The sequence below is a fragment of the Rosa chinensis genome, chromosome 5 (genome assembly GCF_002994745.2).
Source record: "Rosa chinensis cultivar Old Blush chromosome 5, RchiOBHm-V2, whole genome shotgun sequence".
In the NCBI taxonomy this organism is placed as follows: Eukaryota; Viridiplantae; Streptophyta; class Magnoliopsida; order Rosales; family Rosaceae; genus Rosa; species Rosa chinensis.
This window is the reverse complement of record NC_037092.1, coordinates 85,962,053-85,976,120: the sequence shown is the minus strand read 5'-3', so window position 1 is coordinate 85,976,120 and position 14,068 is coordinate 85,962,053. Positions and strand designations below refer to the sequence as shown.

Sequence of the window (14,068 nt, the reverse complement as noted above, 5' to 3'; positions counted from 1 at the left end):
GCCTATTTGTATACATCATGTACTCCTATATAAATCCCCTCATGGTGAGATGAATAGACACACAATTTGATGCTCTGTGTCCAAACTCTCTCTCTCTCTCTCAGAAATTTTTCTGTTTTACAACAAAATCATGGAAATCCTGAGTAATCGTAGTACTTGTTCCAATATTGCTTCAACTTCCTTTATAGAACCACATATTTCTGCTTGGTTAGAGCTTGCCACAGATGAATGAAGCCTGGAAAACAAATGAAGAACCACCTAGTTAATTACATAAGTACAAAAAAGACAAGTAACTAGCTTATGTATAATGCACCACTGTGAATTATAATAATCTAAACTTGAACTCTAGACATGGATCCATTAGTAGATTCTTCTATAAACCTCTACTTCCAATTTCCCTCCCACTAAAGTTTAGTTACATAGCTGAATCATAATCAAACATAGCTAAAAGAAGATAAAATCAAGCTATCCAACTATACAGCAAAATCAATAATCAAACTAAAATTTCAAAGTCATTACTTGGATACAGGGATAGTAACAGTAAATTACCAGATGCAATCGCCTTTTTTATAACTTCAAAATCAAGATTTGAGACCTGCTCAATCTCGACCCTCTCCCTCGAGCTGGTCTCTAGTATCTCTAGTTCTCTACCGTGCTCCATGCTATGCTGTTGTCCTCTGATGGGGTCACTAAATTGGAAGTGAAACCTGAAGCAAATGGCTAGTTAAAAACAAGAGTATATGACAATGAAAGAAGGCATATATATTAAGCCAACGAAAGCCAGTGCTTACTATAGACTTAATTATTCCTAAATCCTCTATATCTTAGGACAGTAGTGGAGATACCAATTGAACTAAAACTTGCAGATTTTATGAGATCTCTTGTCTCTTTGTTGATCAAACGACCTTCATTCTTCATCAAAAGACCTCTAATGAAGGCATGAATTTGTGTGATAAAAATACAAAAGATGCTCTTCATAGTCCGAATCAATTCAGCAATGATTCTCCTTAACCACAAATTTGAAATAAAACTAATGTCATAAGATGCCAACCTCAACTCTAATAAAGCAGTCCAATCAAAACATCATTATGTATAAAATTGGTAAACTTATTACTCAATATACATTTATTATTTGAACACATAATACAAACACAATAACAAGTTCAATTCACATAATTAGTTGCACCCATTATCAGCTGTGAGAATCCGTGACTTGTAAATTTTTCGGATTACAAATTGTAAGAGCATTGTTGATCAATTGATATAGTTAGTGCAACATATTGACCAATATCTAAACAAGGAAACAAATAAACTATCTGAATATAGCACCCCTTTATTAATGAAAAGATCAAGATTACCATTGTGTTGAGAGAAATTGGTCTCTTTCCATCGAATCCGCTACCACTCCAACTTCAACCTTACTGCCGATCCAAAGCGCACTAGACTTCCCCTCATCAACAGATGAAATCGACCAAGATCTCCTAGCCTAATCCAATCTACTGCAATCATGGTTTTGCTTCAAGTTAATTTGCTTGAAATCACATTCAGATCAAATGCAGGCCAAATAAATTTGAAATCTACAGTACATATAAAATGAAACCTGGAAGTAATAAAAAGAAAACTCATCATCAAAATAGAGTTTCTACCTCCATTCCACACAACAGAAACCATGGATCCAAACTAGAGTTTTCTTTGATTCGAGCCATGAAAGCCATAATATTTGCTATTAATTTCAAGAGAAAAAGGGTAACCTTTTAAAAAGTAAAAGCGATAAATAGCCCAACATATTGCAACCCTTGGGGGTTTCGGAGAGAGAGAACCAGAGGTAGAGAGCCGGAGATAGTAGATCTGACCTGTCGTCGGAGAGCAGCACAGCAGATCCCACCGGTCAGCAAACACCAATCGTTGCCCATACTGTCAGAAGAGGCTAGGCTGATCTGACTTCAGATCTGGACTCCGGTATCGTCCGGCCGAGAGAGAAAACTCTCGCTTCTTTTTCCTGCTGCGCGTGTAGCTCGTACAAACCTTTCAGTGTTCAGGCATTTGTATACTTAATACACAATAATATACATTGAAAACAGAAGAAAGGACCCTCAGGAGAGAGACTGATGGCCAAAAACGCGGCACTCAGAGAGAGAGAGAGAGAATACGAGATACGGATTAATTGTGATTGACACATAACAAATACATATACTTCCAATTGCATGTGCACAGTAGGTATATTTATTGATTGGGGACACATAATCTGTCCCCTTTCTGATTATGGGGACACATATCCTCTTTAGTCCCTATTTCTCATCTAAAGGCACAAATCCTTCATGTGTCCCCATTATATGTGTCCCCTTAGGCCCTTTTTGTAGTAGTGTGTCAAGCCTAGTGATGTAAGAATCAAAAGATGAGTCTTGAAGATGCTTTCACCAAGCATGAGCGATTCGAATCGGAGAAGGTCAAGCAGTGGAGAGATGCTTTAAGAAAAGTGGCCGACTTCGCTGGGTTGGTTCCAAAATACAGGTAAGCCTCATGAGAGTCGCTATATCAATATATTACCGAGAGTAGATATATATCTCAATACATCACGAGAGTAGTTATATTTGTGCTTATTAAATGGATCCGGCTTCTCTAAAGTGAGAAGTCTGTGCATTTATTTTAACTTCATAAAATCTGAATTTTATATAATCTAAGGGTCTTAAAAATTGACACATCATTTCTTCATTAATTTTTGGTTTTTAACCTAAATTGCTGTTAACTTTTCATTAACTATAGAAGGAAAAAAAAAAAAAAAAGGCCAAATGAACTTCAATCTCTCGAGTTGGAAAAGACTACAAGACTTACCACTTCCTAACAAACAACCTTAGCCTACTCTAACCTTCGATGGTTCACAATCTCAAGATATTAGAGAAATAAGAGAGTCCAGATTTATTAGCATCCGTTTAAGCTTAAGATGTTGGACAATATGATCGATAACTATACAATTGCAGATCTCATTTATAATTAGATTGGTTATCTGGGTAAAACACTGATACTCACTAAGACCAAAGAAGAAAGAACTGCTTTGGATCCAATTTGCAGGTCTATTTTTACGTACAGCAACAACAGTTCTAGGGTAGCATTAAGTAGGTTGAACTCTGGATCCAATTTACAACTTGCAGTAAATTTTGACCTTAAAAGCAAGCAGTGTCATAGATGCTATTGGTGAAAGTCTATATTGAAGACGCAAATGTTTATAGGTTCTATTCAACCAAGCTCGAAAATTTTTATTTTGGCTTTCGACTGTTTAGAACTTCAATTTTTGGGCAGTTAGATGTGGTAATCGGCAACCAAGGAGTTGAAAGTCTGTGTAACCAATGATAAAATATCGAAAGTCATGGAAATATTGATAGTTCGAAAAAAAGATATTTCGATAGAAATATTGAGAAAATATCGAATATCGATGGAAAATTTTGCCAAAATTTTAAATCAAAATTGTATAATCAACTAAAAATAGACTCAAAATAAAATATTGGAAAGATGTGAAAATTAATATCAGTGCTTGTGAAAAACAGATCGAGGAAATATCGAGGATATTGAGAAATCTCAAACTATTTTAGGAAATCAGAAATTGGGAGAGAATAAGCTGTATCTTTCATTGATAATAGGGGCCTCTTTATATAGAGGATTACAAACATAGAATCTGAGTAACTATGGATCCAATCCATATACATACACAAATCACTTCGTGAAGAGCAATAATCTCTGCATAGTTTGAAGAAGTAGTGACTAGGGTATGTTCTATAGACCTTCGAGATATCATGGTCTTACCCATGGTGAATACATAACCAATTTGGGAATGAACTTTGTGTGGGTCAAAGAGATACCGAATATCAGCAAAACCTTCCAAAACACTAATGTAGTTTTGGGATGGGGATAAAAAACGCTGGCCAATGTTGGCGACATTCCTAGTGTGTGATGAGTCTGAATCAATCATTTTTCTGTAAGGATAGAACAAGCCCATATATATCAATCGTACATCTCAAGTATCGAAAGATATCTTTTACACCAATCTAATGGCGTCGCGTTGGCGCAGAGCTATATCTAACTAACAAGTTCACAGCGAATGAGATGTTTGATCTTGTACATTGTGCTACGTATAATAATGCGCCTATTATACTTAAGTAGGACACTTCTGCCTCTATCATATCTTCATCATCATCCTTCGGACGAAGAAGATCCTTTTTAGGATCAAAACTACAGATGACCATGGGTGTGCTTGAAGGTTTGACCTTGTCAAAATGCCTAAGCATCCATCAACACGATGTTTAAGTTTCAAATCGAGACATAATCGTGTTCTTCTAAGACCCTTCAATCAATGCGCAGGAATATCCCTTTCCAATCAAGTAGTCACTTTAGTGAGTGTTTCAACCTCATTGCAAACACGCTCCGTGGTCTAGAGCCACTTGACTTAGGTAAATGAAGTCCACCAGGAAACTTCATGTATATCCCGTATCTAGATCCCCATAGAGATATGTAGTGATCACATTTGTAAGCTGCATATTTAGTTATTCGGAAACTACCAAACTGACAGAGTAGTGGAGTGCAATGACATTCATTAAGGAAGAATATACCACCTCGTAATCGATTCCAGGGAGTCTTGTGAGAAACCTTGTGCCTAAAGGCAAGATTACCATCTCTTTTTCTCATCGCTCTTTCTAACAAAGACCCATTAGTCAATAGATTTTATGTTAAAAGTTGTTGCCATCACTGACCCTAAAAACCTTCCTCTTCGTTAGGGAATTCAACTTAAATTGGATCGCATCTTTCCATTTAAACCAATTCTATGTTGATATTCATTCATCAACGGAGCGTGGTTCGATATCATCGGACTCAACAAACTCATGTGCTTTGAAATGTGCAAATACATCATCAATCATGATGGAGTTTCTATCCCACGTCTCATGTACACTAGTATAATTTTAGTAGAGCTCTATATTCTCAAAAATAGGTTTTGACATTTAGGCGTCTCCCAAAGATAATCTTAGGCCGGAATATTCTCATGAAATAGATTTTGAGTAATGATGATCAAAGAATTGGGTGGTGCCAAAGTATCCTTTGAACTCACGGGCCTCCCACTCATCCTAGCTAGGGCTATGGCCTGGGACGCCAGAGTGTCACTCTCTATGGCGTTGGTGCCATGCCTACCTCTGTGTAGGGTGGCACTACTACCTTTCATAGGTAAGGACGTCCATCCTTGCAGGCACGTTTGCATCAGATATGTTTGATCTTGTCACTTTAGGGGGGATCGAGACGAGACATAGTGGGGACAGACCACGATAATTCATGTTGTTCCTGTTGAACATCCATGTTCTTACCTCCCCCTAACGACGGGAAGACTATCTCGTCAAATTGGCAATCCGCAAATCTAGTAGTAAAAATATCTCCTAGCAAGGGTAGTAAATGACGGACTATTGTTGCAATCACAAATCCAACGTATTTGCCCATTCGTCTGTGAGGACCCATCTAGTGCACTATAGAGGCGCAAGAGGCACATAAATGACACACTCAAATATGCGTAAGTACCAGATACTTGTGCCCAGTCACTAGCTATAACGCAGAGATAAATTGAGTGGCGACAGGTCGTAGACAAATTAGCAGAGCTGCATACGATATTACATCACCCCAAGCCGATATAGGGAGATTGGTGCATATTACCAATGTCCGTGCTACCATCATACTCATTTTCACAAGACCATTTGGGTGTGTACATGGGAATATGAGGTCCAACATCACTCCCAGTGATATGCAATAATCATCGAAAATTTTCAATGTAAACTCTCTGTCATTGTCAAGTCTAATTGACTGAATGGAATGATCCAGGGAGTGAGTCCATCACCATATGATTTGTGTTAGGAGTGTAGTATAAGTAGCATTACAAATGGACAATGGCACAACAAGTAACCAGCGTGTTTGCATGTCAACATCATGAAATATTTAAATGTTCGCAAGTTGGTTGAATCAGTCCATAGAATCCCCCTGGATTTTATGTAAGAACAGAATGAGTATTTTCATATCCTTTATGTAGGAAGGTCTTAGTCCTAATTTCCCTAAGGAACAAGCTTTATAGAACGAGTGAGGGATCTTAGAAGCAACCAATGAAGATTTTGGTCGGACCAGAGCATCTGAAACGCTATTGGAAGCAAAGTTGGTGATTGCAACATCACCTTGGGGCCCATCACCATGATGGACGCCATCCATGGTGTCATGGATATGGACTACGCCAGCCCTAGGCTGGTGGTGGACGGCGACAGCACCAAAGGCAGCGACGGCCATCACACTTAGTCCAGAAATCAACCTTTCATTCGTGTTTCGTTCACTCGAAAGAATGGATGTCCTTGTGAAGTGTTTAGTAAACGAATCATCATATCATGACTAGGATGACCTATCTTGTCATGACAAAGTCAATATGTGTCTAAATCCAAGAGATCTTCTCTCATAACTTTATTGGATTTAATAGCTCGACTAGTGACATAAAATCCACTAGAGAGACACATAAGTTTCCCTGAGATGCGCTTTTATTCACAATCATTAGAGGTAGTGCAAAAGAACTATTTTCCACTCTCTATATGCATTTCCGCGTGGAATCCGTTGACTTGAATAGCTTAATAGGGTTCAATTTTCCCTAGGAGCGTAGAGAGTTTATGTGACAGTAATCAAGGTGCCATTTGGCAAGAAGAATTTGGACCATTCCATGTCCTTGAACTAATCCTAATGCCCCAGCCATCGTAGTCACAAAGTAATATGCTTGAAATTAAAATAGAGTCATAATGAACAGAACTCAAAATTTTATTCATAAGCCAATGGAGTACATCATTGTTTCTTGACCATTAAGAGAATCTAATCCAAATACTAGCTAATGCAAAAAAAATGGTAGTCATTTGACTTCTTTCGGTAACTCCAAAATAAATATGACCAGGTGAGTAGAGAGACGTCGGTGGAGCAAAGCTCACTTAATTACCACTTATCTCAAAACATTCCTAGACATCATTCTCACTTTGGATGAGTCTAGTTGAAGAAAAACTAAACCAATGACATTTAGTACAAAATAGATGGCAATTGCCTATTACAACTCTTGGAAAATAAAGACCTAAACAAAATTGGCGATGGATTGATCCTAGCCAGATTTGAAGTCTTCAACCCTTAACTTGATATCATCTTCTTGATCTTCTTGATCTTCTTGATCTTCTTGATCTTCTTGTTCCACTTAGTGAGCTTCTCTTGCTTCACAATATGCTTTGTAGGTTGTGGCAATACTCTTATGAGCTCTACAAATGTATGCCCAATGACCGGATGCCCCACATCGAGAACATACATCTTTGTGCTCGCACTCCTTTGATTGAGGCGCTTTGAAAGTGTCATAAGGATGGCTCTCAGTGTTGGTGGCGCCACCAACATGGCCAGAGGTGTTGCCTCCCTCTCTCTTTACACGTTGACCTCTTCGGTTCAGTGTCTGCCTATTTTGGCGGTTTCCTTCCTCCTTAGAGCGAGAATATAGACCAGAACATCCAGAATTGTCCCTAGATTTAGGGTTTCGCTCTTGGCCTCTTCCCTTAGGGGTGCGACTATAATTGGACTCCGGAATATGCTATGTTCCCATGGGTTTCGAATTATAGTTCTGCACAAAGGATGTTGTCATGCTTTTTAGTGACATTCATGGCTCCAGTTAGCTCATGAAACTTTGTGATCCATCATGCAGTAACATGGATTCGATCATTCTTAGCAACCATCAAAGTAGAGACGGGGAAGGTAGAGAGAGTCCTCTCAATCAACCTTGCATCTGTGATATCTTTTCCACAGAATTTCATTAAGGATTTAATGCGAAATGCTTCCGAGTTGTAGTCAAGAACTGACTTGAAATCACAGAAGCGGAGATTGTACCATCTCACTTATAAGTCAAGAAGCAGGGAGTCACAGACATTGCCAAAGCGCTATTCGAGTGAGACCCACAGCCTTCTGGGGTCTTCTTTAGTCAGATACTCGTACTGGAGCGAATCATCGATATGACGAGTCATTAGGATGACGACTTTCACCTTATTTGCCTTCAAGGCTGCTCTATTTGCTTCCAAAACTTAAGCTTGCTCAACAGTTAGCACGTCTTGGCTAGGCTCAAGAATCGTTTCCAAGATTCCTTGGGCCTTGAGATGCTGGCGAACATGATGAACCCACTTGTGATATCCATAGCTAGTTATTCCCAATAGAGCAAAGTCTAGTTTGTTCAGGTTACTCATCTTGAAAGAGAACAAGAAAAAATGGTTAGTTTCTGAGCAAAAAGGGCTACCATGAAAACAACTAAAAATTTATGAGCGTAGTTGCTCCCAAGAAATTGAGAAATTGAGAATTTCTGAGAGTAATCGCTCCCAAGAAATTGAGAATTTCTTAGCATAATCGCTCCCAAGAAATTAGGAATTTATGAGCTTAGTTGCTCCCAAGAAATTCGATTCCAAGAGGTATTAGATTAGAGCGAAACAATAATGTGTGTGGTCGATCATTTCTTCTTAGCAAACTCTAGTTTGGTGGTCTCAACAACCTCCAAGCTTGGAGATAGCACGAACTCCCATAGTTCGGCTTAGGTTTGCCCCATGAAAGAAGAAAGGGAGGTACATAGAAGAAGAGAGGTTGCAAGTCCCTGAGAAAAGAAAAGAAAAGAAATCAAAAATATTGAAAGCGGGAACATTTAATAAAAAATACCTGAAAATAGATCATTGGAAAAGTCATCGAAAAAGTCATCGGAAAATGGTCGATGGTGGTCGGACGTTGGCTGGAGGCTTGCTAGTAGTGAGGCTAACGCTGCTGTGTGTGTGCATGTGCACTAGTAAGGCTGTCTGCTGGTGCTGGCGAGGCTAACGTTGTGTGTGCTTGCGCACAGGCGTGCGGGGGCTGCTGTCGAGGGGAGACTAATCTGCGCTCGGGGGGTCGGCGAAGGCAAGCTGGGCTGGCGAGGCTAACGAGGGTGTAGTGAGGCTAACGAGGGTGTAGTGAGGCTAACAGCAGGCACAGGGGTGCGCGGAGACAAGGTAAGAGAGGCTACCCGGCAGGACATAGGGGCGCAGGGGGCGCACAGAGGCAAGCGAAGCTATTGGAGCTAGGCTAACTTTGCTAGCCTCGCCGGTAGGGCAGAGGGGAGCAGGAGGCGCTCGGAGGTAGGCTAGGCTAGCAGAACAAGGCTAACCAAGAGAGGTTAACCCAAGTGATTCAAGTATTCCGACGGCCGGTTCGAGGCTTTTCCGGTCGATTCTGGGGGATCCGCCAGAGGTTCTGTACTCCTGGGATCGAGGACTTTGCGGCAGAGGTAGCTTGGGTTTAAAGGCTAAGATTTTAGGGTTTCAGGGTTAGAGCTTCATGCTGATAACGTGTTTTAGGAAATCAGAAATTTGGAGAGAATAAGCTGTGTCTTTCATTGATAATAGGAGCCTCTTTATATAGAGGATTACAAGCATGGAATTTGAGTCGTACAAGGAAACTAAATCATACAACGGTTAGGATATCTTTGAGAATATTTGTAAGACTAACTCTATTACAACTTGGACAAGTAAATAGAGTTTGAGCTAGACACACAATTCAGATATACTTGAACACAAACCCTTTTTTTTCCCTATAATTAACGGAAAGTTAACCGGGGTTTAGTCTAAAAACAAAAATTAATGAAAGAGTGATGTGTCAATTTTCATGACCGTTAGGTTATATAGAGAGTCCAGATTTTAAGAAAGGGAAAAATTCACCAACGGTGTCTGGACACTTTGGTGACTTTCAAAATGATACCTAAACTCTGAATGTTATCAATGTGATACCTAGACTTTACTTTTCGTATTATCGTCGTACCTCTGGCGAACTTCCGTCATGTCTTCACCAACTGTGAGCATGTGAGCCCAAAAATGAGGGCAAAAAAGACATTTTGCCCTCAGTTTGTTTTAGGAAAAAATTCACTAACGGTGTCTGGACATTTAGAGGACTTTCAGAATGATACCTGAACTTACAAAGTTATCAATGTGATATCTAGACTCATTTTTTCGTATCAACGTCGTACCTACGACCAATTTCCGTCATTGAGCCGTTAAATTTTACATGTGAGTAACTTAATGAAGACAAAAATACCGATTTACCCTCAAAAGTTTTTTTTTTTCTTTCTTTCTTTCTTTATTCTTCTTCTTTCTTTCTTTCTTTCTTTCTTCTTCTTCTTTTTTGTTTTCTTCTTCCCCTAATTTGAATCATGAAGATTCAAATCATCTTGCTTGGCCAATTCCCACCGCCGATCACCGATCAAACACCGTTGTTGCATCTCAATCCACCTTCATGCACCGCAGATGCTTCTGGTTCCTCCCACTTCACATCTTACAGCAAATTGAAATTGTGCATTGAGGCTTCACCTCTCACTCCAAGTTCATCCCCGTTGCCGCCGACTTAGCCACCACCACTCTTGTTCTCTCCTCCAACCCCTTTTTATACACCATTGATCAGAAACACAGAATCACAGCTCCAATCCCACCCCGCCATCCTCTCCGTTGTTCCCTACTTGCAACACCACCTCCACACCATCCTCACCTGCAACTTCACCGGTCTAGCCGACAACTTCGGCCTCTAGCCCAACTTCGATCAGAGGCAATTGTAGGCAGACAAAGATTAACATTAACTTCGGCCTCCACACCATCCTCGCCTGCAGAAAATTTGAGATATTCTGATTCACCAGCTCCGCCACTCTACTGCTGCCCACCATTGTGCCTCGCCGATTAGGAAACAAAGAACTCAGAGCCTCCACCATCGAGAAATGGAGGCTCACGTTCTGCGTGTCCTGTGCGGCGGATATCGACATCGTTGGAGAAGATGTTGTCTCAACATAAATTGAGTTCGGGTTCCACGGCGGCAGCTCGTCGATTGCGGCCTTGGCTTTCTTGATGAGCCAATCGACAGCCATGCTGGGCCGTTCGTATCCGAGCCGGTCTTGCACGTCGTAGAATTGAATGGCGGTATGGGCGGCGAGCCGGACGGGGTGGTCCCTGGGGCCTTTGGCTGTGCAGACCTTGCTGTGGCAATTCTTCCGGCCAATGGCCTTTAGAATGTGGCCTCAAGCCTCCACGATTTCGCTAGCGGTGGAGGAAGAAGCAATCCTTATCCCCAAACCCAATCAAAAAGCAGCGGAGGACGACGTCATTGTGCAGTGGTGGAGGTTGTTGTGGCTCTCCCCCATTTTTCTTCCTACATATTCGATGGTGGGTTCTCCGAAAGCGGTGGTGTTGGCAAGGAGAGAAGGAGAGAATAAAGAATCCGAAAAAGATGAAGAAGAATAATAAAGAAAGAAAGAAAGAAAGAAAGAAAAGAAAAGGAAAAAAAAAACTTTTGAGGGTAAATCGGTCTTTTGTGTCTTCATAAAGTGACTCACGAGCATCGCAAGTGCAAAATTTAACGGCTCCGTGACAGAAATTGATCGTAGGTACGACGTTGATATGAAAAAATGAGTCCAGGTATCACATTGATAACTTTGTAAGTTCATATATCACTCTGAAAGTCCCCTAAGTGTCCAGACACCGTTAGTGAATTTTTCCAAAAAAATTTAAGGGTAAATCGGTTTTTTTATCTTCATTAAGTGACTCACGTGCATCGCACGTGCAAAATTTAATGGCTCCGTGACGGAAACTGTTCGTAGGTACGACGTTGATATGAAAAAATGAGTCCAGGTATCACATTGATAACTTTGTAAGTTCATGTGTCATTCTGAAAGTCCCCAAAGTGTCCAGACACCGTTGGTGAATTTTTCCCTTTAAGAAATTAAAGTAAATTCACAGATTTCTCACTTTAGAAGAGTCAGACCCCTTATTTTATTAAGGACAAAATACTGTTTACTCCCTATACTTATAGGGTCTCAACGTTTCAGTCCCTGACGTTTTAATTTTACCTAAAAAGTCCCTGAACTTTCCAATTTCACCTAAAAAGTCCCTGCCGTCAATTTTCCGTTAAAAAGTCTGTTATATTGCTGACGTGACACTATTTCAACAGTAAAATGACTATTTTACCCTTACTGACAAAAAAAATTACTCTCTTTTCTCTTTATTAACTCTTTTTTCTCTATTTTTTTAATTTGTTCTTTTTTATTCCTAATTTTTTTTAACTCTTTTTTCTCTATTTTTTTAATTTGTTCTTTTTTATTCCTACTTTTTTTAACTCTTTTTTCTCTATTTTTTTAATTTGTTCTCTTCTTTTTTTTTTCTACTCTTTTTTCTTTATTTTTTTAATTGGTTCTTTTTTATTCCTACTTTTTGTTAACTCTTTTTTCTCTATTTTTTTAATTTGTTCTTGTTGTAGAGAAACTGAATTTGAGAGGAATTTGCTGCTGTATTCTCATTGATAATAGGGGCCTCTTTATATAGAGGATTACAATGCATAGAATCTCAATCATACAAGGAAAGTAATTCTACATTGATTAGGATTCTAGATCCTTCTAATTAAGTCCTATTACCACTAGGTCAAGTAACCTAGAGTTTGGGCTAAACACAAATTAGGTTTTCCTTGAACACTCCCCCTTGTGTTTCCCAAACGCGGTGCTTCTCTCATTGCTTCATTAAAAACCTTGCCGAGTAACAAAAACCCAGTGGGACAAAAATAACCTCGGTCGAAGGGGAAAAAGAGCACAACACACCCTTCACGTTTCGAGGTGAACATGTAGACATCTCCCCCTGATGCCTGCGCCTCCCCCTGATGACTACGATCATGGGAGTTCAGATAATTTCCGCAAGCCAATTCTTGCCATATGTTTCTCGAACGTGGAATTTGGGCAATGACTTAGTAAACAAGTCTGCCTCACTGTCATCAGATCGAACCTAGTTCACTTTGATCTCGAGGAGTGTTTGTTGTTGCTGATTATGCTTGGTGTTGTCGCTTTTGATGTAGCCTAGCCTCATTTGTTCAAAACAAGTAGCATTATCCTAAATGCTCGTAGGCTCATCTGTGGTAGACTTCAAACCACAATTGTTCGAATATGCGTAATTATGGATCCAATCTATATACATTCACGAACCACTTCGTGAAGAGCAATGATCTTTGCATTGTTCGAAGATATAGCGACTAGGGTCTATTATGTAGACCTCCAAGATGTCACGGTCTTTTCCCATGGTGAACACTTAACCGGATTGGGAATGACTATTGTGTGGGTCAGAGAGATACCCAACATCAGCAAAACCTTCCAAAACACATGTCGTTTTGGGATGGGAATAGAGAACGCAGGCCAGAGTTGGCGGCGTTTCTGGTGTGTGATGGGTCCGAATCCATCATCTCTCTATAGGGATAGAACAAGCCCATATCATTCATACATCTCAAGTATCGAAAGATATCTTTTACACCAATCCAATAGCGTCGCGTTGGCGCAGAGCTATATCTAGCTAACAAGTTCACAACATATGAGATGTCCGGTCTTGTGCATTGAGATAAGTACAATAATGCGCCTATTGTACTAAGTAAGGCACTTCTGCCTCTAGCACATCTTCGTCATCATCCTTTTGACGAAGAGGATCCTTTTCAGGATCAAGACTACGGACGATCATGGGGGTGCTTGAGGGCTTGACTTTGTCAAAAATGCCTAAGCATCTATCGACACGATGCTCAAGTTCTAAACCGAGACATAATCGTGTTCTCCCAAAATCCTTCATCTCAAACTACGGATTTCAAGTGTTCAGCGGTTTCCCTTGACTCTTTAAAGGCTTCTAATGAAGATCATGTCCAACATGAACCGCGATAGAATCCGAAACTTGTTATAGAAACGCGTGGGCATATCCCTTCCCAATCAAGTAGTCACTTTAGTGAGCGTTTCAACCTTATTGTAAACGCGCTCCGTGGTCTAGAACCTCTTGACTTGGGTAAATGAAGTTCGCCATGAACCTTCATGTATATTCCGTATCTAGATCCCTATAGAGATACGTAGTGACCACATTTGTAAGCTGCATGTTCAGTTATTCGGAAACTACCAAACTGACAAGATAGTGGAGTGCAATGACATCCATTAAGAGAGAATATGTCTCATCGTAGTCGATTCCAGGGCGTTTTGTGAGAAGCC

At 40.1% G+C, this 14,068-nt stretch overlaps 1 long non-coding RNA gene across 1 annotated transcript; it reads right to left on the bottom strand.

The window, feature by feature from the left end:
- Nucleotides 1–2,153, bottom strand: LOC121049429. The gene is made up of 4 exons (XR_005800201.1): nucleotides 1,854–2,153; nucleotides 1,359–1,499; nucleotides 550–707; nucleotides 1–235 (listed from the first exon to the last, which is right to left on the bottom strand). It is a non-coding gene; the product is annotated as an uncharacterized LOC121049429 (long non-coding RNA).
- Between the last annotated feature and the right edge of the window lie 11,915 nt (nucleotides 2,154–14,068).